The sequence below is a fragment of the Triticum aestivum genome, chromosome 4A (genome assembly GCF_018294505.1).
Source record: "Triticum aestivum cultivar Chinese Spring chromosome 4A, IWGSC CS RefSeq v2.1, whole genome shotgun sequence".
NCBI classification, from domain to species: domain Eukaryota; kingdom Viridiplantae; phylum Streptophyta; class Magnoliopsida; order Poales; family Poaceae; genus Triticum; species Triticum aestivum.
The window spans coordinates 740,545,039-740,569,585 of record NC_057803.1 but is presented as its reverse complement, the minus strand read 5'-3'; the positions used below and the strand labels follow the sequence as shown (position 1 = coordinate 740,569,585).

Genomic DNA, 24,547 nt, shown 5'->3' with positions numbered 1-24,547 from the left:
CTGCCGGCATTCCCCCTCTTCATGGTAAACCTTGTAAAATAAGAGATAATAGCCATAAGTAATGAGATATAATGTGTAATAACAGGCCATAATGCAATAATTATTGATATAAAAGCATGATGCAAAATGGATGTATCAAGATCCTGATTTTTTTTTCAATTGGGGTCAGATCCGGGTAAACGCTCACAAAAGGGTCAAAACACGAAAATGTCCTGTAGCGCACGCTCATTGCCATGAGAGACACCAAGAAAAATTAGATGCGGATTTTCGTGCTAATTTTGTTGATAAATTATGCATTTTTTCCGACATCGTATGCAAAAGATATGGCCGTTTTACTTTTTCATAACACTTTTTTGCAAAACATGTCCAAATTTAAGTTTTTTAATATTTCTAACTAGAAGATGTAGTAACATAACTACATCTCAAAGCATTTTAATTTTTGAAGTTTTTATTATTTTCTTTTGTTTTTTACAAAACAAAAAATGTGATACACCTGGGAGGGTAGAGTTTGAACCTTTAGTCCCGGTTTGAGACACGACCCGGGACTAAAGGGCATTGCACCCTTTAGTCCCGGATCGTGTCTCAAAACTGGATTAAAGGTCTAACCTTTAGTCTCGGTTTGAGACACAAACTGGGACTAAAGATAAGGTCGATGCCACCGGATGCGTAGAACTCGCTTCCGCCGGTCTGGTTCTCGCTCAAGAGATAAGCTTCTCCAACTCTCATCCAATCGGGTCTTCAAGTCAAGCACAGATGTGTTTCTCCATCCCAGTGGTAATGTAGTACAACCACCATCAATTTGTGGTACAAATTTTTCTGCCTTGCAAAACGTTGCCTCCAAACAGCGGGACAGTGCAGCAATTAATCTGTTCATAGGGTTGCCATGCAGAGGCTAGAGCACGCTAGTAGTACAACCTAGCTTGCTAGCATGCGCACTATTACACGGTCTCTAATTATTCTTTTATCCCTTTCTCCTATTACATGCAAATGCTACCATCTACTGCAAGCCAGCTGGCCTCTAGCACAGGGCACTTTTCGTGTTTTGACCCTTTTAAGAAATTTTATCCGGATCTGACCCTGGTTCGTAAAAATTTCGAGATTTGACCCTTTTCCTACCGCCAATGGTCTTTGCAGTAGGGTTGCACAACCTACTACCAGAGGCTCTGACCGTAGGAGTTACCAGCACTATCACACCTGTTTGATATGAAAAAGACCCTACCGCCATGGTCTCTGGCGGTAGGAAGTTATACCCTACCGCCATAGTACTCGGTGGTAGGGTGGAGTGTGCCACTGTAAGTTAACATACAGTAACTCGGCTGCATGCAGTCGTGTTGATGCTAGTAGCTAGCTAGATCGGCTGCATGTGATGTGTAGGTAGCTAGTTAGCTCGGCTGCATGTGATGTGTAGGTAGCTAGTTAGCTCGGCTGCATGTGATGTGTAGGTAGCTAGCTCATCTACTAGCTAGGCTGCATGTTGATGCGATAGGTACGTAGCTTTAGGGCTGCATGTTGATGTGTAGCTAGCTAGCTATAGCTCATCTGCATGCTATGCTATGCTATGGATAGACATACACACATGTGCAACAGCCCAATGCATTACGTATATGGGTATACAGTGTATAGTGGTGCAGAGACCCTACCGCCAAAGTCCCTGGCGATAGGGTATTTTCCACATCAAACAGCCGTGAAGGCGCCGTTAAATCCTACCGCCAAGGCTCCTGGCGATAGGAAATTATACCCTACCGCCGAAGACTATGACGGTAGCAAAAAGGGTCAGATCCTAATTTTTTGCAATCGGGGTCAGATCCGGGTAAACGTTCATAAAAGGGTCAAAACACGAAAATTGTCCTCTAGCGCACGCTCATTGTCACGACAAACACCAACAAAAATCAGATGCGGATTTTCGTGCTAATTTTCTTGATATATTAGGCGGTTTTTTTTGACATCGTATGCAAAAGATATGACCATTTTACTTTTTCTTAACATTTTTTTGCAAAACATGTCCAAATTTCAGTTTTTTAATTTTCCTAACTAGTAGATGTAGTAACATAACTACATCTCGAAGGGGTAGAGTTTGAACCTTTAGTCTCGGTTTGAGACGCGAACTGGGACTAAAGGGCATCGCACCCTTTAATCCCAGTTCGTGTCTCAAACCGAGACTAAAGGTCTAAAGTTTAGTCTCGGTTTGAGACACGAATCGGGACTAAAGATGAGGTCGATGCCATCGGATGCGTAGAATTTGCTTCCGTCGCTCTGGTTCTCGCTCAAGAGATAAGCTTCTCTAACTCTCATCCGATCGGGTCTTCAAGTCAATCACAACTATGTTTCACCATCCCAGTAGTAATGTATTACAACCGGCATCAATTTGTTGTACAAATTTCTCTGCACTGCAAAACGTCGCCTTCAAACAGCGGGACAGTGTAGCAATTAATATTTTCATAGGGTAGCCATGCAGAGGCTAGAGCACGCCAGTAGTAGAACTTAGCTTGCTAGCATGCGCTCTGTTACACAGTCTCTGGTTATTCTTGTATCCCTTTATCCTGTTACATGCAAACGCTGCCATCTACTACAAGCCAGCTGGCACCTAGCACAGGACAATTTTGGTGTTTTGACCCTTTTGTGAAAGTTTACCCGGATCTGACCCTGGTTCGTAAAAATTTCAAGATTTGACCCTTTTCCTACCGCCGTTGATCTTGGCGATAGGGCCGCACAACCCACTGGCAGAGGCTTTGACGGTAGGAGTTACCGGCACCGTCATGCCCGTTTCATGTGAAAAAGGTCTCTGGCGGTAGGCAGTTATATCCTACTACCATAGTACTCGACGGTAGGGTGGAGAGTGCCAGTGTAAGTTAACATGCTGTTACTCGACTGCATGCAGCCGTGTTGATTCTAGTAGCTAGCTAGCTCGGCTGCATGTGATGCGTAGGTAGTTTGTTAGCTCGACTGCATGTGATGTGTTGGTAGCTAGCTCGTCTACTAGCTAGGATGCATGTTGATGCGATGGGTAGCTAGCTTTAGGGCTGCATGTTGGTGCGTAGCTAGCAATAGCTAGCAAGATATAGCTCATCCGCATGCTATGCAGAGACATACACACATGTGCAGCAGCCCAGTACATTACGCATACCGGAATACAGTGTGTAGTGGTGCAGAGACCCTACCGCCAAAGATTACGGCGGTAGGTCATAATAGGCTACCGCCAAAGGCTCTATGGTAGGGTATTTTCCACATCAAATAGGTGTGAAGGCGCCATTAGATCCTACCGCCAAGGCTCCAGGCGATAGGCAGTCATACCGTACTGCCGAGGACTATGGCGGTAGCAAAAAGGGTCAGATCCTGATTTTTTTTTGCAATCGGGGTCAGATCCGGGTAAACGTTCAGAAAAGGGTCAAAACACGAAAATTGTCCTCTAGCGCACACTCATTGTCACGGCAGACACCAACAAAAATCGGATGCGGATGTTTGTGCTGATTTTTATGATATATTATGCGTTTTTTCGACATCGTATGCAAAAGATATGTCCGTTTTACTTTTTCGTAACACTTTTTTGCAAAACATGTCCAAATTTAAGTTTTTTAATATTTCTAACTAGAAGATGTAGTAACATAACTACATCTCAAAGCATTTTAATTTTTGAAGTTTTTATTATTTTCTTTTGTTTTTTACAAAACAAAAAATGTGATACACCTGGGAGGGTAGAGTTTGAACCTTTAGTCCCGGTTTGAGACACGACCCGGGACTAAAGGGCATTGCACCCTTTAGTCCCGGATCGTGTCTCAAAACTGGATTAAAGGTCTAACCTTTAGTCTCGGTTTGAGACACAAACTGGGACTAAAGATAAGGTCGATGCCACCGGATGCGTAGAACTCGCTTCCGCCGGTCTGGTTCTCGCTCAAGAGATAAGCTTCTCCAACTCTCATCCAATCGGGTCTTCAAGTCAAGCACAGATGTGTTTCTCCATCCCAGTGGTAATGTAGTACAACCACCATCAATTTGTGGTACAAATTTTTCTGCCTTGCAAAACGTTGCCTCCAAACAGCGGGACAGTGCAGCAATTAATCTGTTCATAGGGTTGCCATGCAGAGGCTAGAGCACGCTAGTAGTACAACCTAGCTTGCTAGCATGCGCACTATTACACGGTCTCTAATTATTCTTTTATCCCTTTCTCCTATTACATGCAAATGCTACCATCTACTGCAAGCCAGCTGGCCTCTAGCACAGGGCACTTTTCGTGTTTTGACCCTTTTAAGAAATTTTATCCGGATCTGACCCTGGTTCGTAAAAATTTCGAGATTTGACCCTTTTCCTACCGCCAATGGTCTTTGCAGTAGGGTTGCACAACCTACTACCAGAGGCTCTGACCGTAGGAGTTACCAGCACTATCACACCTGTTTGATATGAAAAAGACCCTACCGCCATGGTCTCTGGCGGTAGGAAGTTATACCCTACCGCCATAGTACTCGGTGGTAGGGTGGAGTGTGCCACTGTAAGTTAACATACAGTAACTCGGCTGCATGCAGTCGTGTTGATGCTAGTAGCTAGCTAGATCGGCTGCATGTGATGTGTAGGTAGCTAGTTAGCTCGGCTGCATGTGATGTGTAGGTAGCTAGTTAGCTCGGCTGCATGTGATGTGTAGGTAGCTAGCTCATCTACTAGCTAGGCTGCATGTTGATGCGATAGGTACGTAGCTTTAGGGCTGCATGTTGATGTGTAGCTAGCTAGCTATAGCTCATCTGCATGCTATGCTATGCTATGGATAGACATACACACATGTGCAACAGCCCAATGCATTACGTATATGGGTATACAGTGTATAGTGGTGCAGAGACCCTACCGCCAAAGTCCCTGGCGATAGGGTATTTTCCACATCAAACAGCCGTGAAGGCGCCGTTAAATCCTACCGCCAAGGCTCCTGGCGATAGGAAATTATACCCTACCGCCGAAGACTATGACGGTAGCAAAAAGGGTCAGATCCTAATTTTTTGCAATCGGGGTCAGATCCGGGTAAACGTTCATAAAAGGGTCAAAACACGAAAATTGTCCTCTAGCGCACGCTCATTGTCACGACAAACACCAACAAAAATCAGATGCGGATTTTCGTGCTAATTTTCTTGATATATTAGGCGGTTTTTTTTGACATCGTATGCAAAAGATATGACCATTTTACTTTTTCTTAACATTTTTTTGCAAAACATGTCCAAATTTCAGTTTTTTAATTTTCCTAACTAGTAGATGTAGTAACATAACTACATCTCGAAGGGGTAGAGTTTGAACCTTTAGTCTCGGTTTGAGACGCGAACTGGGACTAAAGGGCATCGCACCCTTTAATCCCAGTTCGTGTCTCAAACCGAGACTAAAGGTCTAAAGTTTAGTCTCGGTTTGAGACACGAATCGGGACTAAAGATGAGGTCGATGCCATCGGATGCGTAGAATTTGCTTCCGTCGCTCTGGTTCTCGCTCAAGAGATAAGCTTCTCTAACTCTCATCCGATCGGGTCTTCAAGTCAATCACAACTATGTTTCACCATCCCAGTAGTAATGTATTACAACCGGCATCAATTTGTTGTACAAATTTCTCTGCACTGCAAAACGTCGCCTTCAAACAGCGGGACAGTGTAGCAATTAATATTTTCATAGGGTAGCCATGCAGAGGCTAGAGCACGCCAGTAGTAGAACTTAGCTTGCTAGCATGCGCTCTGTTACACAGTCTCTGGTTATTCTTGTATCCCTTTATCCTGTTACATGCAAACGCTGCCATCTACTACAAGCCAGCTGGCACCTAGCACAGGACAATTTTGGTGTTTTGACCCTTTTGTGAAAGTTTACCCGGATCTGACCCTGGTTCGTAAAAATTTCAAGATTTGACCCTTTTCCTACCGCCGTTGATCTTGGCGATAGGGCCGCACAACCCACTGGCAGAGGCTTTGACGGTAGGAGTTACCGGCACCGTCATGCCCGTTTCATGTGAAAAAGGTCTCTGGCGGTAGGCAGTTATATCCTACTACCATAGTACTCGACGGTAGGGTGGAGAGTGCCAGTGTAAGTTAACATGCTGTTACTCGACTGCATGCAGCCGTGTTGATTCTAGTAGCTAGCTAGCTCGGCTGCATGTGATGCGTAGGTAGTTTGTTAGCTCGACTGCATGTGATGTGTTGGTAGCTAGCTCGTCTACTAGCTAGGATGCATGTTGATGCGATGGGTAGCTAGCTTTAGGGCTGCATGTTGGTGCGTAGCTAGCAATAGCTAGCAAGATATAGCTCATCCGCATGCTATGCAGAGACATACACACATGTGCAGCAGCCCAGTACATTACGCATACCGGAATACAGTGTGTAGTGGTGCAGAGACCCTACCGCCAAAGATTACGGCGGTAGGTCATAATAGGCTACCGCCAAAGGCTCTATGGTAGGGTATTTTCCACATCAAATAGGTGTGAAGGCGCCATTAGATCCTACCGCCAAGGCTCCAGGCGATAGGCAGTCATACCGTACTGCCGAGGACTATGGCGGTAGCAAAAAGGGTCAGATCCTGATTTTTTTTTGCAATCGGGGTCAGATCCGGGTAAACGTTCAGAAAAGGGTCAAAACACGAAAATTGTCCTCTAGCGCACACTCATTGTCACGGCAGACACCAACAAAAATCGGATGCGGATGTTTGTGCTGATTTTTATGATATATTATGCGTTTTTTCGACATCGTATGCAAAAGATATGTCCGTTTTACTTTTTCGTAACACTTTTTTGCAAAACATGTCCAAATTTAAGTTTTTTAATTTTCCTAATCAGTAGAAGTAGTAACATAACTACATATCGAAGGATTTTAATGTTTGAAGTTTTTATTCATTTTATTTTGTTTTTTGCAAAACTGAAAAGGCCATGCACCTGGGGTGGTAGAGTTTGAACCTTTAGTCCCGGCTTGACACATGAACCGGGACTAAAGGGCATCACACCCTTTAGTCCCGGTCCATGTCATGAACGGCGACTAATGGGCTAACCTTTAGTCTCGGTTTGAGACATGAACCTGGACTAAAGATGAAGTCGATGCCACCGGATGTGTAGCACTCGCTTCCGTCGCTCTGGTTCTTGCTCAAGAGATAAACTTCTCCAACTCTCATCCGATCCGGTCTTCAAGTCAATCACATCTGTGTTTCTCCATCCCAATGGTAATGTAGTACAACCGCCATCAATTTGTTGTACAAATTTCTCTGCCCTGCAAAACGTCGCCTCCAAACACCGGGACAGTGTAGCAATTAATCTTTTCATAGGGTAGCCATGCAGAGGCTAGAGCACGCCAGTAGTACAACCTAGCTTGCTAGCATGTGCAATGTTACACAGTCTCTGGTTATTCTTTTATCCCTTTCTCCTGCTACATGCAAAAGCTGCCATCTACTGCAAGCCAGCTGGCCTCTAGCACGGGATAATTTTCATGTTTTGACCCTTTTGCGAAAGTTTACCCGGATCTAACCCTGGTTCGTAATTTTTTTGAGATTTGACCCTTTTCCTACCGCTATTGGTCTTGATGGTAGGGTTGCACAACCTACCTAGAGGCTGTGAAGGTAGGAGTTATCGGCACCGTCGCGCCCGTTTGATGTGAAAAAAGACCCTACCACCATAGTCTCTGGCAGAAGGCAGTTATACTCTATGGCCATTGTACTCGGCGATAGGGTGGAGTGTGCTAGTGTAAGTTAGCATACTGTAACTTGGCTGCATGCAGTCGTGTTGATGCTAGTAGCTAGCTAGCTCGGCTGCATGTGATGCGTAGGTAGCTAGTTAGCTCGGCTGCATGTGATGTGTAGGTAGCTGGCTCGTCTACTAGCTAGGCTGCATGTTGATGCGATAGGTAGCTAGCTTTAGGGCTGCATGTTGATGCGTAGATAGCTAGTTATAGCTCATTTGCATGCCATGCTATGCTATGGAGAGACATACACACATGTGCAGCAGCCCAGTGCATTACGCATACGGGTATACAGTGTGTAGTGGTGCAGAGATCCTACCGCCAAAGATTACGGTGGTAGGTTATAATAGGCTAATAAATGGCAACGCATTAGCCACACGATTTAGATGTACATCCCTGACATACTTAGCCCTTGGAATACCAACTAGTGGTGGTTCTAGGTCATAATTTTCCATGTAGTCCCCACATATAAGCTGCATGCAAATATATAAGTATAAATAAGCCACAAACAAGTTATTGCTAGTAAATCAACAAATACATAACTTTCGAACTTACATTCAGAATGTGAAGACATCCACACAATTCTTAAGCTTCTTCTGTTTGAATTTGTCTATAGACATAACAAGATATGTAGCAAAAAAAACCACACCGATCCAAATTCTTTATTTCGGACTCGTTAAGATCTTGCAAAAAACTTGAATCTACCTTCTCATGTCTGAAACAAGCTAGAAATATTTTCAGTATAGCAATCATGAAATAGATAGGAAAATCATCATCAGATGTTTTCTTGCTTGTTTCTTTATTCCAAAGGGTGCTCATACTCATATCAACTAGTTCACTGACACTTGCAATAATTACATAGTTTAAGACATCTTTGTGTTTTCTTATTTCAAAATCTCCATTGTGCTCCAGAGTTTTGCCCCCAGAGGCCTAAAATAGTTTTTTTCAAATGGGCATGTTCCCAAAAACCTTTCCCAAGTTTCAGAACACTAGAACTAGCATCATAAACAAAATTGCAAACCATAAATCTTGTAATCTCAGCATGCAATTTGCCAACGGAATCCATTTCAAGCAGAAAACCCATGTGCATATCATTCACAGTTGGTGCTCTTCTTATCTTGGGGGATCGTGTAAAATGTATTCCCATTTATCTCGTACCCTTTGAAAGTCATCATATTCGAAGATGGTAACTGGGACAGCGAGTATAGGTCATCTTCAATATCGCCATCATGCATAGCACGTTTCTGCAACCAACCGGCAAAAGTCCTCATTTGTTCATGTGTAATCCAGTCGTCAGACTGCTACAGGTGTTTCGAGTGTAGAAAATTCTGATGTTCCTCCATATACGGAGCCACCAAGGCGGAATTCTGTAGAACTGTGTAGTGTGCTTCAGTGAGAGAATGCATGTCCATACATATTATTTGATCCCCTCCTAGTGTGCCTTTTCCATCCAGTCTACCCTTATGCCGCGATTCAGGAACACCAGTCGGCTTAAGGTCGGGAATAGATTCCATACAAAACTCAATGACCTCCTCATTTTCATGGTCCTTCTTGATGATTCCTTCTGGCCTAGCACGGTTATGAACATATTTCTTCAAGACTCCCATGAACCTCTCAAAGGGGAACATATTGTGTAGAAATACAGGACCCAAAATATTAATCTCTTTGCAAAGGTGAACTAGGACGTGCATCATGATGTTGAAGAAGGATGGTGGGAACACCAACTCGAAACTGACAAGACATTGCACCAAATCATTCTGTAACCTTGGTATGATTTCTGGATCGATTACCTTCTGAGAGATTGCATTGAGGAATGCACATAGCTTCACAATGGCTAATCTAACATTTTCCGATAGAAGCCCCCTCAATGCAACCGGAAGCAGATGCGTCATAATCACGTGGCAGTCATGAGACTTTAGGTTCTGGAACTTTTTCTCTTCCATATTTATTATTCCCTTTATATTCGACGAGAAGCCAGGCGGTACCTTCATACTGAGCAGGCATTCAAAGAAGATTTCCTTCTCTTCTTTGGTAAGAGCGTAGCTGGCCTGACCCTGATGTATGTCGTCTTTTCCGTGCATACGTTGCTGGTGCTCCCATGCCTCTGGTGTATCTTTTGTCTTCCCATACACGCCTAAGAAGCCAAGCAGGGTCACGCAAAGATTCTTCGTCACGTGCATCACGTCGATTGCGGAGCGGACCTCTAGGTCTTTCCAATGTGGCAGGTCCCAAAATATAGATTTCTTCTTCCACATGGGTGCGCGTCCGCCAGCATCCTTCGGAATAGGTTGTCCGCTAGGACCCTTTCCAAAGATTACCTTCAAATCCTTGACCTTATCATGTACATCAGCACCAGTACGGTGGCGAGGCTTCGTCCGGTGATCCGCCTCACCTTTGAAATGCTTGCCTTTCTTTCTTATAGGATGCCTGCTAGGAAGAAATCGATGATGTCCCAGGTACACATTCTTCCTACAACTATCCAAATATATACTGTCGGTATCATCCAAACAGTGCGTGCATCCGCGGTATCCCTTGATTGTCTGTCCTGAAAGGTTACTGAGAGCAGGCCAATCACTGATGATCACGAACAGCAACGCCTTTAGGTCAAATTCTTCCTGTTTGTGCTCATCCCACGCACGTACACCTTTTCCATTCCATAGCTGTAATAGTTCTTCAACTAATGGCCTTAGGTACACATCAATGTCGTTACCGGGTTGCTTAGGGCCTTGGATGAGCACTGGCATCATATTGAACTTCCGCTTCATGCACAACCAAGGAGGAAGGTTATACAAACATAGAGTCATAGGCCACGTGCTATGCTTGCTGCTCTGCTCCCCAAAAGGATTAATGCCATCTGCGCTTAGACCAAACCATACGTTCCTTGGGTCACCTGTAAACTCCTCCTTGTACTTTCTCTCGATTTTTCTCCACTGCGACCTGTCAGCGGGTACTCTCAACTTTTCGTCTTTCTTACGGTCTTCTCCATGCGATCGCATCGCCTTCGCATGCTCTTTGTTTTGGAACAAACGTTTCAACCATGGTATTATAGGAGCATACCATATCACCTTGGCAGGAATCTTCTTCCTGGGGCGCTCACCCTCGACATCACCAGGGTCATCGCGAATGCACTACATACCAGGCAAGCATTCAAATCCTCGTACTCACCGCGGTAGAGGATGCAGTCATTAGGGCATGCATGTATCTTCTGCACCTCTAACCCTAGAGGGCAGACAGCCTTCTTTGCTTCATACGTACTCTCGGGCTATTCGTTGTCCTTTGGAAGCATATTCTTTATCATTACCAGCAACTTTCCAAATCCCTTGTCAGATACACCATTCTATGCCTTCCATTGCAGCAATTCCAATGTGGTGCCCAACTTTTTTTTGTCAGCTTCGCAATTCGGGTACAACAATTTCTTGTTATCCTCTAACATGCGCTGTAACTTCTTCTTCTCCAAATCACTTGCGCAGTTTCTCTTTGCATCGGCAATGGCCCGACCTAGATCATCAGCGGGCTCATCTGAACTTCTTTCTGCATTGCCGGCTCAGCTTCTTCCCCCATTATAGTATCATCATATTCAGGGAACCCATGGCCAGGATAGTTGTCGTCGTCCTCTTCTTCTTCATTGTCTTCCATCATAACCCCTCTTTCTCTGTGCTTGGTCCAAACATTATAGTGGGGCATGAAACTAGACTCAAATCTTGACAAATTTTGGGCAAAATGTGTGATGAGCTCGAGGAAGAGGGGAAGAACAGAGGAGGAGAGGGGAAAGGGGAAGAACAGAGCGAGCTCGGGTGGGCGAAGGGTTTATGTAGGATGACCTTTAGTACCGGTTCGTAACACAAACCGGTACTAAAGGTACTGGAGGGGCCCCAGACTGACAGCATCCTACCACTACTCAATTTAGTACCGGTTTGTGGCACGAACCGGTGCTAAAGGTTCGCCACAAACCGATACTAATGAGAGCGGATGGCTAGCCATTGGAACCGGCACTAATGGACACATTAGTGCCAGCTCAAAATCAAACCGGCACTAATGTGCTTCACATTTGACCCTTTTTCCACTAGTTATAGCTCGACAATACCAAATCTTCAATTCCCTACGAGAAGTGAGGCCACACAACCCATCAGGCAGCGCTTTCAGGCCATTGCAGTCAAACAAAAAGAGAGTCGTCAGCTTGGCCAGACTTCCTAGGTTTGAAGGTAGTGCTACCACATTGCTGCAATATGAAATCGTCAAGTGCTCCAGGGATAGATGAAGGGTTTTCTCCTCAGACGGTGAACTGTTCCCCTCCAAGTTGTTAAAATTTTTGATACACAGATAGCAGAGGCGATCCAAGCACCGGAGCTCCTCTGTTGGCCAGCGGACAAGATTGTTGCAATCGCTAATCGTTAGATTTTACACGAACGAAAATCTTTTCCAGACCACAAGTTGTAATCTGGACAATCCGGAGCTTCCAATCAAGCTATTGGGCCCTTCGAGAGTCACACACATAAGTTTTTCAAGAGGTCTTTGACTTTGGCTTTGCTGGGCGTCCAGAGGCAACATGGGTATGTCTCCTGGAGACCCAAGAATTAATAATTTGGCGACAAATGGACAAGAGCCCAAACTAATGCCCATAAAAGTTGAAGTGATTGTAGTACTATGAACTCTATCTATTGTCAACTTGCTGACAACGGGGATCACTGGAATGCTTGCAAGCTTCAGGCAATATCTGATCTCTAGCTCTTCAAGCACTATGAATGTTACCAGGTTATCACAAGGCTCTCCCACACTATTTTCTATCGATGTCTCCAGGTTTGTTAAGTTAATCAAGCTCATCTTCTTCAACCTTGGGAAAATTTGTAGAGGGGTAATGCATCCTCCACCTTCCACATCAAAGTTACTACACAACGCTACGAGGTTATCCATCTTCTGTAAGGACACAATCTCCAGGGATTCCGAATGCCATACTATTGGTATACTCTTGCATCTTGGGCAGTCGTACATTTCAAGTTCTTTCAAACAGCTAAACATCTGAGGCTCATCCTCCACCTTCCGCATCAAAGTTACTACACAATGTTGTGAGGTTATCCATCTTAAGTAAGGACACAATCTCTAGAGCGACCAAGAGCCATATTACAGGGATGCTCTTGCATTGTGGGCAGTTGTACATTTCAAGTTCTTTCAAAGAACTAAACATCTGAGGGTTTCTCATCCATTGTGATATTTCTGGGCCATCATATCCATGTATCTCCAGTTTTTGGATATTACTATGAGGTTCTAAACACTGAAGCACTTCCACATCTCTAGGCTCATCATCTATTCCTTGGTCCCAAGAGAACAACAACTCACTTAGATTTTTCTTCGGATTGATGTTGGATTCTTTTGGATTCTCGACACTCTTTATCTTGCTCAAATTTAGCAGTTCCAACCTATTGGTAAGGTGTTGCAAATCTTTGAGCTGATCTATCCCAAGGCCATCTCCATTACCCACAACAAATGTTGTTAATATGTGAAGGTTGTTCAATAGACCAAACTTTGGGGACATACTTCTAAGACTACCACAACCAGAAAAATAAAGATGGGTGAGCTTTCTCAATCTTGCCATGTTTTCTGCTAACTGCTGCAACTTCTGACAATCTATGAGCCTCAGTGTTTGCAGGTTATACAACATACATATTGAATCTAGCAACCTAACAATGTCAGACCCAGAGAGGTCAAGATACCGTAAATGTTTTCCATTTATGGCCTTGCGAATGACAATTGGAGAAGGGGAGCAATTCAATGCTCTTAGTGATGTCAATACCTGTTGCAACTCCTTAATATCCTTGTGTGATTTGCTCGAGAAGTTATAATTATAATCCTTCCATGATTCTGAAGGAGCTAACAAAGTGCGGAGTTTTCTGCCTTTGCATAACCCACTGATTTGCTCGAATTCAGCCTTTGATGTTTTCATGTGACAAACACCTTTTAACAATGCTTTCTGCTGAGACAATTCTTCTCTACTTGCACACTCATCCGTGACATTTTTTGCTATATCATGCATTAGGTCATGCATTTTACATACAATTGACACATATTTTGTGTAACCAAGATAGTTAGCAGATTTGACCACCACTTTCTTATCTTGGAGGAAGGACCTCCAAACCAACTCATCAAAAATGAATTCTCCTTTCTGTACTAAATCCATTATCCCCTCTTCCTGAATAAAACCATTTGCCATCCATAGTTGGGTCAACCTATCCTTCTCCATCTCATAATCCTTGGGAAAGACTGCACAGAATGCAAAACATTGCTTCATTTCAGATGATAGGTATTTGTAGCTTAACTTCAGTATGGGCATGACCTCATATTTGCCTCCATCATTCTCTCCAATGTTACTTTCTTCGATGGCCTTCCACTCCTGTACTTTTTGCTTTGTACTCATCAATCCACCCATTGTCTTGAGAGCAAGAGGCAACCCCCCACATTTATTCACAATACGCCTTCCAATGGTGATCAACTCTGGTTGCTCATCTACACCATTGCTAAATGCTCTGTTCGAAAACAATTCCCATGAGTCTTGTTGACTCAAAAATGTTAACTCATGGGGCTTGACCGTGCACATTATCGAGGACACTTGCTTGGTTTGACATGTAACCAATATAACACTTCCCAGTCCACCAACAGAACACAAAAGAGGCTTCAGCACATCCTTCCACTTCCTCTCATCTTCGTTCCACACATCATCAAGAACGAGCATAAACCTTTTTTGGCCAATGACTTGATCAAGTTTCTTTTGCAACAGCTCAATCATGTCAGGCATGTCACATCTTCCACTTACATCCAATTCAATGATGGATTCCAAAAGAGAAATAACATCAAAGGTGTCGGACACACAGTGCCACATCTTCATCTCGAAATGTTGCTGGACCCCTTGGTCATTATACACCATCTTAGCTAGAGTGGTCTTGCCAAGACCACCCATCCCAAAGATGGGCAACACCTGCACCTTCTGCCGATCTTGCTGGTCCAGCAGTTGCTTCACCACCACCATCTTATCATCATCTCTTCCAAAGATTATGGTACTGTCATCCAGTTTTGAGTGTGTCTGCCGGCAAGGATCTTGCTACTTCTCCCTATGGACAGAGTTCTCCAATCCAAACTTGTTCATCTCCTCAACCAACTTATTAATCTTCTCGAGGACATTCTTGAGTTTCCTGCTCATTTCAAAATGAAAGAGCAACAGGCTGTGGCGCGTGATGTATCCGAGTACCTTGCGGGTAGTGGACTTGCCAATCTTATATTGGCGGTGCAGCGCCTCATACCAGAAGTCGTCAAGCACGTCGTCGGCCTTGTAAGTGACAAACTTGAGCTCCTTCATCCATCTCTTGACATACTCGTTTGTCTCACTCCTCTCCTCGGCGTTCGCCAGCTTGCACTCAGCGGCTAGCGTATGGCGCTCCAGCATTCGGCGGTCGTCGTCGAGGCCACACATGCGGGTTACGGTCTCGACCAGTGCGTCTACAGCCTTGCCAGCGACGCCGCGTACTAGAGGCAGAAGCAAGGACTCGGCCATGATCTTGCTGGTCAGAGGAATAAAAAACTGCAGCACAGTATAGAATAGAGGTTAAGCACTGACAGAAGATGAACAACCTTGTAATCCTCCTACTTTGTATTTCCACAATGACTTAGCTTGTATAACAAGTTTATAGCCCTCTTGTACATACTTTTTGGTACATACATAAAAATTTCAGTGGGGTTTTGGCCTACTGTACAGCTAAAAAAACAGAACATGAACAATCGAAGAAGAGCAAAACTAGGCCAAGGATTGAGCAGAGAATTCACCTCAACAACGTCAAAAATTGATCTTGTACAGATTGTTGATAGAGCAGCGTACTACTGCTCGTTCCTTCGCCGCCCCTGTGTAGGTGTCTCGCTAGCCAAGGCTGCTATGGAGTTGTGTGGTTGCTGGAGAGAGGTTGGAAGCAAATGGAGATAGGATCAAGGAGTCCAAGAGCTGTACATTGACTGATACATGTACCTACAAGTGGTCCTTATTTATTTGCAAGCATACATCATCATTATTGAATATCTCTGTAATTTCATTAATTCTATATACTTTCAAATACTCTGTTTTACCAATATGCAACAGTTTCTTTAGATCATTTTAGCATTGCCATTGTGTTAGTGCGGTGAATTATATTTTCTATGTTTATTTAATCTTATTAAGACCATCCAGTGTAGATGGTATCTAATTGTTCAGTTAGTACAAATAATTGTGGTAGGAAACATTTTGATCACAAAAAAGGCAGTGAAAGATAATAAAGATGGAAAGAGCGTGGAAATGTTGTAAGGTCGACAACACTTCCCTTTCACTCAATAAATACTGCAATACCGATATTCAAGCCAGCTTTGAGTTAATTCTGCAACTTGCATATACAAACAATTGGCTGTACCATCATGACTTAATTTTCCAACTTGTCGAAAAGACAATAAGCGAGATGTCGAAGCATCTGCTGCGAAGACTGAAGACTTGCTCTCACCTGTGTCACTAACGGTTCTCAGGAATAGGCAAGACATTGTTTTCAATCTGTCACTTGTTCTATGGGCGTACATGATGGGAGGCATGGCACATGGACCTTGTAATTGATCTGTATCATATCTGGTTTGGTATATGAATTAACCTTTTTCTGTTTACTCTGGTCCAGAACAAATCAACACTAGAAATCTCATAACCAGCAGGACGAATTCCGGTGTGGTGTGACGGCGGAAAGCGTCGTACCTCAACTCGAGGGGACGCCGTACGTGTTTATAGTCAGGGGCGCACCTCCCTGATAGCGCATACAATTGAGATTGTTTACAGGAGATTACAGCTTGGAGAGGAAGCTAGGTAGAGATAAGATTATTACAATCTATTGAGATAAACTCTAGCTAACAACCTAACCCAAACTACATGGAAGATATGGTATGGGACTCCCCCTGAACCTTGTCACATACATACATCTGATGTTTAACACCCTCCCTTAATCACAACTTCACCAAGTTGAGATTATGCTTGAAGTCTTCAAAGCTTCGTGTAGGCAAGGCTTTTGTAAACCCATCTGCAATTTGATCCTTGGAATGTATGAACCGAATCTATAAGAGTTTATTAGCAACTCTTTCTCTCATAAAATGAAAACCTATCTCAATATGTTTTGTTTTTGCATGAAAAACTGGATTTTCTGAGAGATAAGTGGCACCCAAATTATCACACCACAGACAAGGAGCTTGAGTACTTTTCACACCAAGTTCCTTAAGAATGGATTGTACCCATATGATTTCTACCGTGGCATTGGCCAGCACCTTGTACTCTGCCTCCGTACTAGACCTGGAAATTGTAGCTTGTTTTCTGGCACACCATGATATTAGATTGGGTCCAAAAATACTGCAATGCCACCAGTTGAGCATCTATCATCCAAACATCCTGCCCAATCTGAGTCAGAGAAGGCACTAACAAGAGTGGAAGATGACCTGCTAAAGTTAAGACCAATGCGCATAGTATTTTTCACATATCCGACTAAACGTTTAGGCCAGTCAAATGAATTGTGGTTGGTGCATAAAGGAACTGATACACTTTGTTGACAGCAAAAGAAATATAAGGTCGTGTGAGTGTCATATATTGGAGTGCACCTACAAGACTTCTGTATTTTTACTGTCCTCTGAACTTAAGAGTGTTCCTTCTGTGAGAGATAAATTTTCTGTACTAGACAAAGGAGTGAGTGCAGGTTTACAACCTTGCAATCCAGCTTTTCTTACCAACTCATCTGCATATTTTTCCTGGGAGAGATGAAGTCCATCCTTGTGCTTCTTTACTTCAATCCCAAGGAAATAGTGCAAATCTCCAAGGTCCTTAAGGGCAAATTCAGTTCTTAAGTCCTTCAAAAGTCCTATGATTGCCTCGCTTGTGACAATAATATCATCAACATATATGAGAACAAATATGGATGTATTGGATTTATTGTAAATGAACAGCGAGGTGTCATACTTTGAAGGAACAAAGCCAAGTGTTTGCATCTTTTAACTAAGACGAGTGTACCATGCCCTTGGAGCTTGCTTCAATCCACACAATGCTTTATCAAGCCTGCATACATGAGAGAGTGCATGTTTGTTTTCAAACCCAAGAGGTTGTTTCATGTCAACTTCCTCTTCCAGAACACCATGAAGAAATGCGTTCTGTACGTCTAGTTGTCGAAGGCTCCATCCACTAGAAACAGTAATAGACAAAACAAGGCGGATAGTGGCAGCTTTTACAACTGGACTGAAGGTGTCCTCATAATTTATGGCATACCGTTGTTTAAAGCCTTTTGCAACTAGTCTTGCCTTGTAGCGATCAATTGTTCCATCAGATTTTCTTTTGATCTTAAAGACCCACTTGAAGTCAATAAGACTTTTACCTTTTTGTGGAGGAACCAAATGCCATGTCTTATTTTTCTGTAATGCCATGTATTCTTCATACACCGCCTTCCTCCACTCCTCATCACCATGAGCTTCCTCAAGGGTATTAAGCTCGCCTGGTTCACCTGTAGAGCAAATCATACCATATTTGGTTATGTGTTTGTAAGACAAGTTTAGTTACCCCTGTTTGTACTTGTGTATGGCGCGGTAGTGAGGCAGGATCATCTTGCGCCACAGACGATCCCACGGGCTGATCGGAGGACAAAAATGCACCCGATCTTGATACAGATTCGCTTGCGCCAGCAGCTTCGGCAGGATCTTTCATTGGTTGGACGGGGCTTAATCCTCTGTGGCACGCAGTTGCTACTCAGAAGAGGCTAATGGTGCAGAAGATCCCAACTGGTGGGCGTTGTGGAACCGCAGGAGCACGTGCTTGGTCCCGCGCCTGCCGGCGAGCCGCGCCTCGACGCTTGTAGACGGCAGGTTGGCTCCGGAAGCGCGTGCCATCTGGGCTAGTAGCAAACTGTCGCGTGGCAGCTAATGATTCACGCGGGCCGGTGGAGACCTCGCTCCCAGTCGTGGCCGGCCACGTGTTCGACGCAGAGGCGGGGACTGGCGCGCCTGATGCTGTGCCTGATGCTGCATCTGTCGCCAAATCTGGTGACACAGATCCTGTGGCAGATCGCTTGCTCTGCTCCAAAGCGGATCCCGAGTAAGATTTGCCTCCTTCGTTGCGGCACATGTGATATGGCGCGTTTTGACATATTTCTGCACCTTTTTCCAATCTGTTTTCTTTGATGTGGGCTCCTGTGTCATCACAAGACTCATGCATATGGTTAGGAGGGTTAGTCAACATATGATCAGTACCGTTATTCGTTCCCTCTTGATCATGGCTAACTAGATGAGGTGACACGAGAAGGATTTCTTGGCGAAGCATAGCACCGGCGTTGGGATGAAGGTCACCAAAGGGAAATTTTGTCTCATAGAATACGACATCACGAGATATGTAGACACATCTAGTGGAAACATCAAGACATTTTACACCCTTATGCTGAGCACTATACCCAAGAAACACACATTGTGTTGAGCGAAACTTGAGCTTGCATTTATTGTATGGACGAAGATTGGGCCAACACGCACAACCGAAGACACGGAGAGAGAGTAGTTCTGTTTAGTGTGGAGGAGTTATTCGATGGGAGTGTCATTGTTGATGACACGACTAGGGAGCATGTTTATAATGTGTACGACAGTGAGGAAAGCTTCATCCTAGAATTTGAGAGGCATGGAGGCACCATCTAACAAAGCAAGGCCAACTTCAACAATATGCATATGATTGCGCTCAGCAGAGCCGCTTTGTCAAAACTTGAAACACATCAGATCTTTTCTTGAAAAGATAGATCCTAATTTTTTTGCTATAATCATCAATGAAACTGAAGTAATATGTGTGTCTACTAACAGAGCTGGGGGCATGACCCCACACATCAGAAAAAATTAATTGCAACAGTTGAGTAGAAACACTAGTGGAGATGGGATATGGTAACTGATGACTCTTTGCCTTTTGGCAAGAATTACAAATAGTCTCAACATTGCGCTCACCAACAAACGGGAGCTTATTCTTTTTAAGCAAACACTCAACTAAGGAAAATGAAGCATGTCCTAAACGATCGTGCCATCGTGTGGACGAAATCTTGATAGCACCAGAAGCTTGTTTATTGAATCTTCTAAGCTCCGGAATCAACGAGTAAAGACCTCGAACACATCTACCTCGATAGAGAGTTTTCTTCGTGGCTAGATCCTTCATACAAAAGAAGAAAGGATGAAACTCAATATAGACGTGGTTGTCAAGAGTAATTCTATGAACAGATAGAAGATTTTTGTTGGCACTAGGAACATGCAAAATTTTCCTAAGATGAATTTTACGATGCAGGGTAGTAACAACTGAATGATCAATGTGACGTATCCTCATACCTACACCACTAGCGGTATGAATCTAGTCCAGGCCATGATACTTCTCCTTGAGGGTCATCTTCTCTAGTTCACCAGTAAGGTGATTTGTAGCAACGCTATCAAGATACCAGTTGGTATCCACACCGTATGAACCATCAGCACCAGCAGCAACCTTTTCATCATCTTCAGAGCAGGCTTCATCTTCATCGAACCGGTACCAACAATCTTTTGATGTATGACCTAGTTTGCCGCAGATCTGGCATTGTATAGAACTGGGACGAGACTTGCTGGACCCGTCGCGGCGGCTCTGATTGTTCGTGGAGATGGGACGCCCGCTATGGCAATTGGCGCCACCGTTGCTGCCGCCACTCCCTTGCTTGCCTTTGGAGCGAGGGGGGCCGCGGTGAAGAGAGTAGCTGCCGCTCCCAGGCGCCGCGACATTTGCAGAGAACTTGAATCTGCTCGATCCCTGGTACTGCGCCACCCTCTTATCAAAACTTCTTAACATGGAGAAAAGTTCATCAAGGGATACCGGAGTGGTGCGTGCGTCGAGGGCGGAGAGGAGGGGTTGGTAGTCCATGTCGAGGCCATGGAGGATGTAGGAGATGAGCTCATCATCCTGGAATGGCTTCCCAGTGGCAGCGAGCTCATCAGCGAAGCCGCACATCTCGGCGAAGTAGGTGGTGACGGTCTTGTTGCCCTTCTAGGCGTTCACCAAGGAGGTTCTGATGTTGTTGACGCGGCTAAGCGACTGCGAGGAAAACATGCCCAACAGTGCCGCCCAGAGCTCATGCGCCATGGTGATCGCAGTCACCTGCACATGCACCTCCTTGGTGAGATTGTTCAACTGGTACCGAAGTACCTGTTGATCCTCCCGCACCCAGATAGAATCGAGAGGATTTGGCTCGGTGGATTCCTTCCCATCCTTGTCCTTGGTGGAGAGTATCCTGGCCGGCTCCAGTATACCGCCGTCGACATAGCTGAAGACGCCCACACCTCTGAGCTGTGGCGTGATGTACGTGCGCTAGAGGATGTAATTTGTGCGGGATAGCTTCTCTGTAACTAGGCCACTAATACCAAGCTGGGAAGTGCCAGAGGAGGACGACATGATTGCACTGGTGTATATTTGATCTAGACAATGTGGAATAGAATGGCTCTGATTACCATGTGCTATGGTGGAAAGCATCGTACCTCAACTCGAGGGGACGCCGTACGTGTTTATAGGCAGGGGTGCACCTCCCTGATAGCGCATACAGTTGAGATTGCTTACAGGAGATTACAGCTTGGAGAGTAAGCTTGGTAGAGATAAGATTACAATGTATTGAGATAAACTCTGGCTAACAACCGAACCCAAACTACCTAGAAGATATGGTGCCGGACTCCCCCCTGAACCTTGTCACGTACATATGTCAGCCTGGACGACACGAGCGGGCTTCCCGTCCCGCTCGTGTCCCGTTTAGGACCGGCCCGTATGGTCTAGGCCCGACAGAAAAACTAGCCGGGCCGAGCCCAGAAAAGGAGACCGAAATTTTTTCGGTCCGGTCCGGTCTTTATCTGGGCCGACCAAGCGAACCGCTGGCGGCAAGGCCCATCAAGTGTACAGATCAAGCCATCGAGGCCCACCCCGAGCCGAGCGACTACCTCCCCTCGTTCCATTCCCCCCTGGCTTGATTCCTTCTGCGTTCTGCCCCTCCAGCGCCTCCTCCTCTGTTCCTCTATCCCTAACCCTAACCCAGGCGACGGCGCCGTTGCCCGCGGCTCTCCCTTCACCGATGGCGCCATCTCGTCCGAGTCCGAGCTGGAGGAGCACATGTACGTCAGGGAGGCAGCAAGGCCAGCACGCCGTCGGTCCGTCCTTCCCTAGTTCCTCACCGAGCGCCACGAAGAGGAAAAGGTAGCCTCCTGAGATCTCTGTTCTTATGTTTTTCATACTCCCAAGCCCCAATCCCAATTGGTATCTTCCTCCAATCTAAGTCACAGAGTAGATGTTGTAGTTTAGTGAGCTGAACAATCTTCTGTTGGACGGAACGATTGCAGGCCCCGTGCATTCAGCAGTTAAGTTTCCAAGCTTTCAGCTTTGACTGTTACTGAAATACTGGTGTTACTGGAAACTGGAAGGTTATTACAATGTGATAATCCCAAGCCCAAATTACAAAATGATAATCAGCAATTTTCCTCTTGTACACTATAGACATTCTGTTTTGTCAGTGACAAGTAGCTTCGCTTATACAATTAGGTAGAACGCATTCCTTGAGTGAATAGTTGAACAGCTTGTTGTCTCTTGAGTGGTAAGCCTAACCATGGAGTTATATACTTGTGTATGTATAACAACGAGTGGTATGAGTCAAGAGGCACTATTTAGTAAGCCTAATTGTGTTTATTTTCTCTAGTAGTAGATGATTTGGTCAGGAGATAATGGTGAAGGAGAAGGGGAATGAGAGGGGGATTTTGTGCTGTTTTTTTGTAGCTAATGGGAGGAGATAATTATGTTTATTTGAACTAGTAGTAGATAATTTGGTCAGGAGATAATGGTGAAGGAGAAGGGGAATGAGAGGGCGATTATGTGCTGTTTTTTGTATATAATGGTCAGGAGATAATTATGTTTGTTTGCACTAGTACTAGATGATTTTCTATGCTACAAAAAGAAGAAGATGAATTATTTGCACTTGATTGATGTACTGACTGCAGATATTATGTGCTGTTTTTTGTAGATAATGGTGAAGGAGAAGGGGAATGAGAAGGGAAAGGGTGATGGTAAGGAGAATGCGAAGGCGAAGACAAAGGAGAAGAGCGTGAATTACTTAATTAGGCAAGATTCGGCGCTGCCTCCAGCTCCGCAACCTGCTCCGAGCTGCCTCATGCATCTACTATTGTATGATTGCTTTACTTGATGCTTGATGTAGCCATATTTCCATATAACCATATAGGTGTTGTTTGTTTATTTGCGTGCTCATGTGTGTTAGGTGGTAGATGACGAGGAGAAGGAGGACGACGAGGACGAGGACGTGGACATAGATGAGGACAAGGACAAGGATGATGAGGAATATGAGGAGCAAAATCTGTTTATTGTCCCGCCACAAGCGAGTGCTGATATGTCGGATAACACCTTATGTTTGTGGATGTGATATTTGTGCTTAACCTGATTTGTGCCATCTTTCATCTCAAAATCAGTTTGTGGATGTCCAAAAAACAAAGGAAATGTTGTCCAAATGTAGTTATTCTTGCTGTCCAAATTTAGTTATTCTTGCTGTCCAAATTTAGTCCAGTGCTTTCTGTCCAATTAGTTATTTGTGGCTGTCATATTCATGCTGTTTTGGTCCAAAATTTGTGGCTGTTTGTGGCTGTGATCAATGTTTGTGGCTGTGATCAATGTTTGTGCATGTGATTTTTGTGATATTGTTCCTCTCAAAATCAATTGTTTTGATGTCCAAAATACAAATAAAATGCTGTCCAAATTTAGTTATGCCATACTTGTCATCATACAGAAATAGAGCACTCACTAAATTTGGACAGGGCACTGGTAAATAATGGCCAAAACACTTAATAGAGCACTCCCAGGACTAAATCGTGGCCAACAAAGCACTTTCAGGCCAGAAAATAGCCTAAACAGAGTCCCAGCCATCGGTCCCATTTGGTCCATTCGGGCTGACCGAGCTTTGCTCCTTTCGGTCCGGTCTTGGAAATTAGGCTCGCTGGCCACCTCGGTCCGGTCCGGACTGGACCGGCCGCGGCCGGTCCAAAGGCTGGCTTGGTCAAAGCCCGGACCGGACCGGACCGCGTCCACCCTGATACATATGTGATGTTTAACAATGGCAAGAAAACTCTGAAGAGGCACTCCTACGTCTATTCTTTTCGTGACGTATCAGCCCAAATACAACTCAATTCTCTACCTCTAGAGCTTACATCACCAAATAAATATCAGTGTTAACAGTGGCTGCTGGAGCATATAAGTAAACTTGTACTCCCTCCGTTTTTTTTAGTCCGCATATAAGATTTGGTCAAAGTCAAACTACACAAAGTTTGACCAAATTTATATAAAATATATGAACATCTATAATACTAAAACTATATAATACTACTCGATGATTTATCATCTACTATAAATCATCTACTATATAATACCTTGACTCTGTGGCTTGTCGAGCCCCCCTCCAGTGTTCCTCTTACTCGTCGGCTCGACGCACTGGTACACCGCGCACTCCTCCCCGACCTTGCTGCCATCGCGGCGCGGCCCACCTTGAATATGAACCCTAGCATGGCTGCCAGCACCACCTTGTCGAGCCCCCCCTCTGCCGGTCCTCTTCCTCGTCAGCCCGCCGACTGTGCCGGATCCCGTCCAGAGCACATCGTCCCTCCCGCTCCATTGCACATACTGTTAGTTAAGATATAGAACGTGGCACATCGCCGATAACGCCGCCATGAGCTCCAGCGTCTCGCCGGAGCTGCAGTGGTGTACCATCGCGAGCGAGCATGCCGATGAGATGACGACGTCCACTGCAGCCGTTGATGTCGCTGCTGCCGACAGCTTGATGT

General features: G+C 44.7%; 1 long non-coding RNA gene and 1 pseudogene across 1 annotated transcript; one reads left to right on the top strand and one right to left on the bottom strand.

The window, feature by feature from the left end:
* Positions 1 to 8,105: 8,105 nt before the first annotated feature.
* Positions 8,106 to 15,301, bottom strand: LOC123084498 (putative disease resistance protein RGA1; annotated as a pseudogene).
* A 6,377-nt stretch (positions 15,302 to 21,678) lies between these two features.
* LOC123083537 (uncharacterized) lies at positions 21,679 to 23,367 on the top strand. Its single transcript, XR_006439313.1, has 3 exons — positions 21,679 to 21,908; positions 22,726 to 22,886; positions 22,978 to 23,367. It is a non-coding gene; the product is annotated as an uncharacterized lncRNA (long non-coding RNA).
* The last annotated feature ends 1,180 nt before the right edge of the window (positions 23,368 to 24,547 follow it).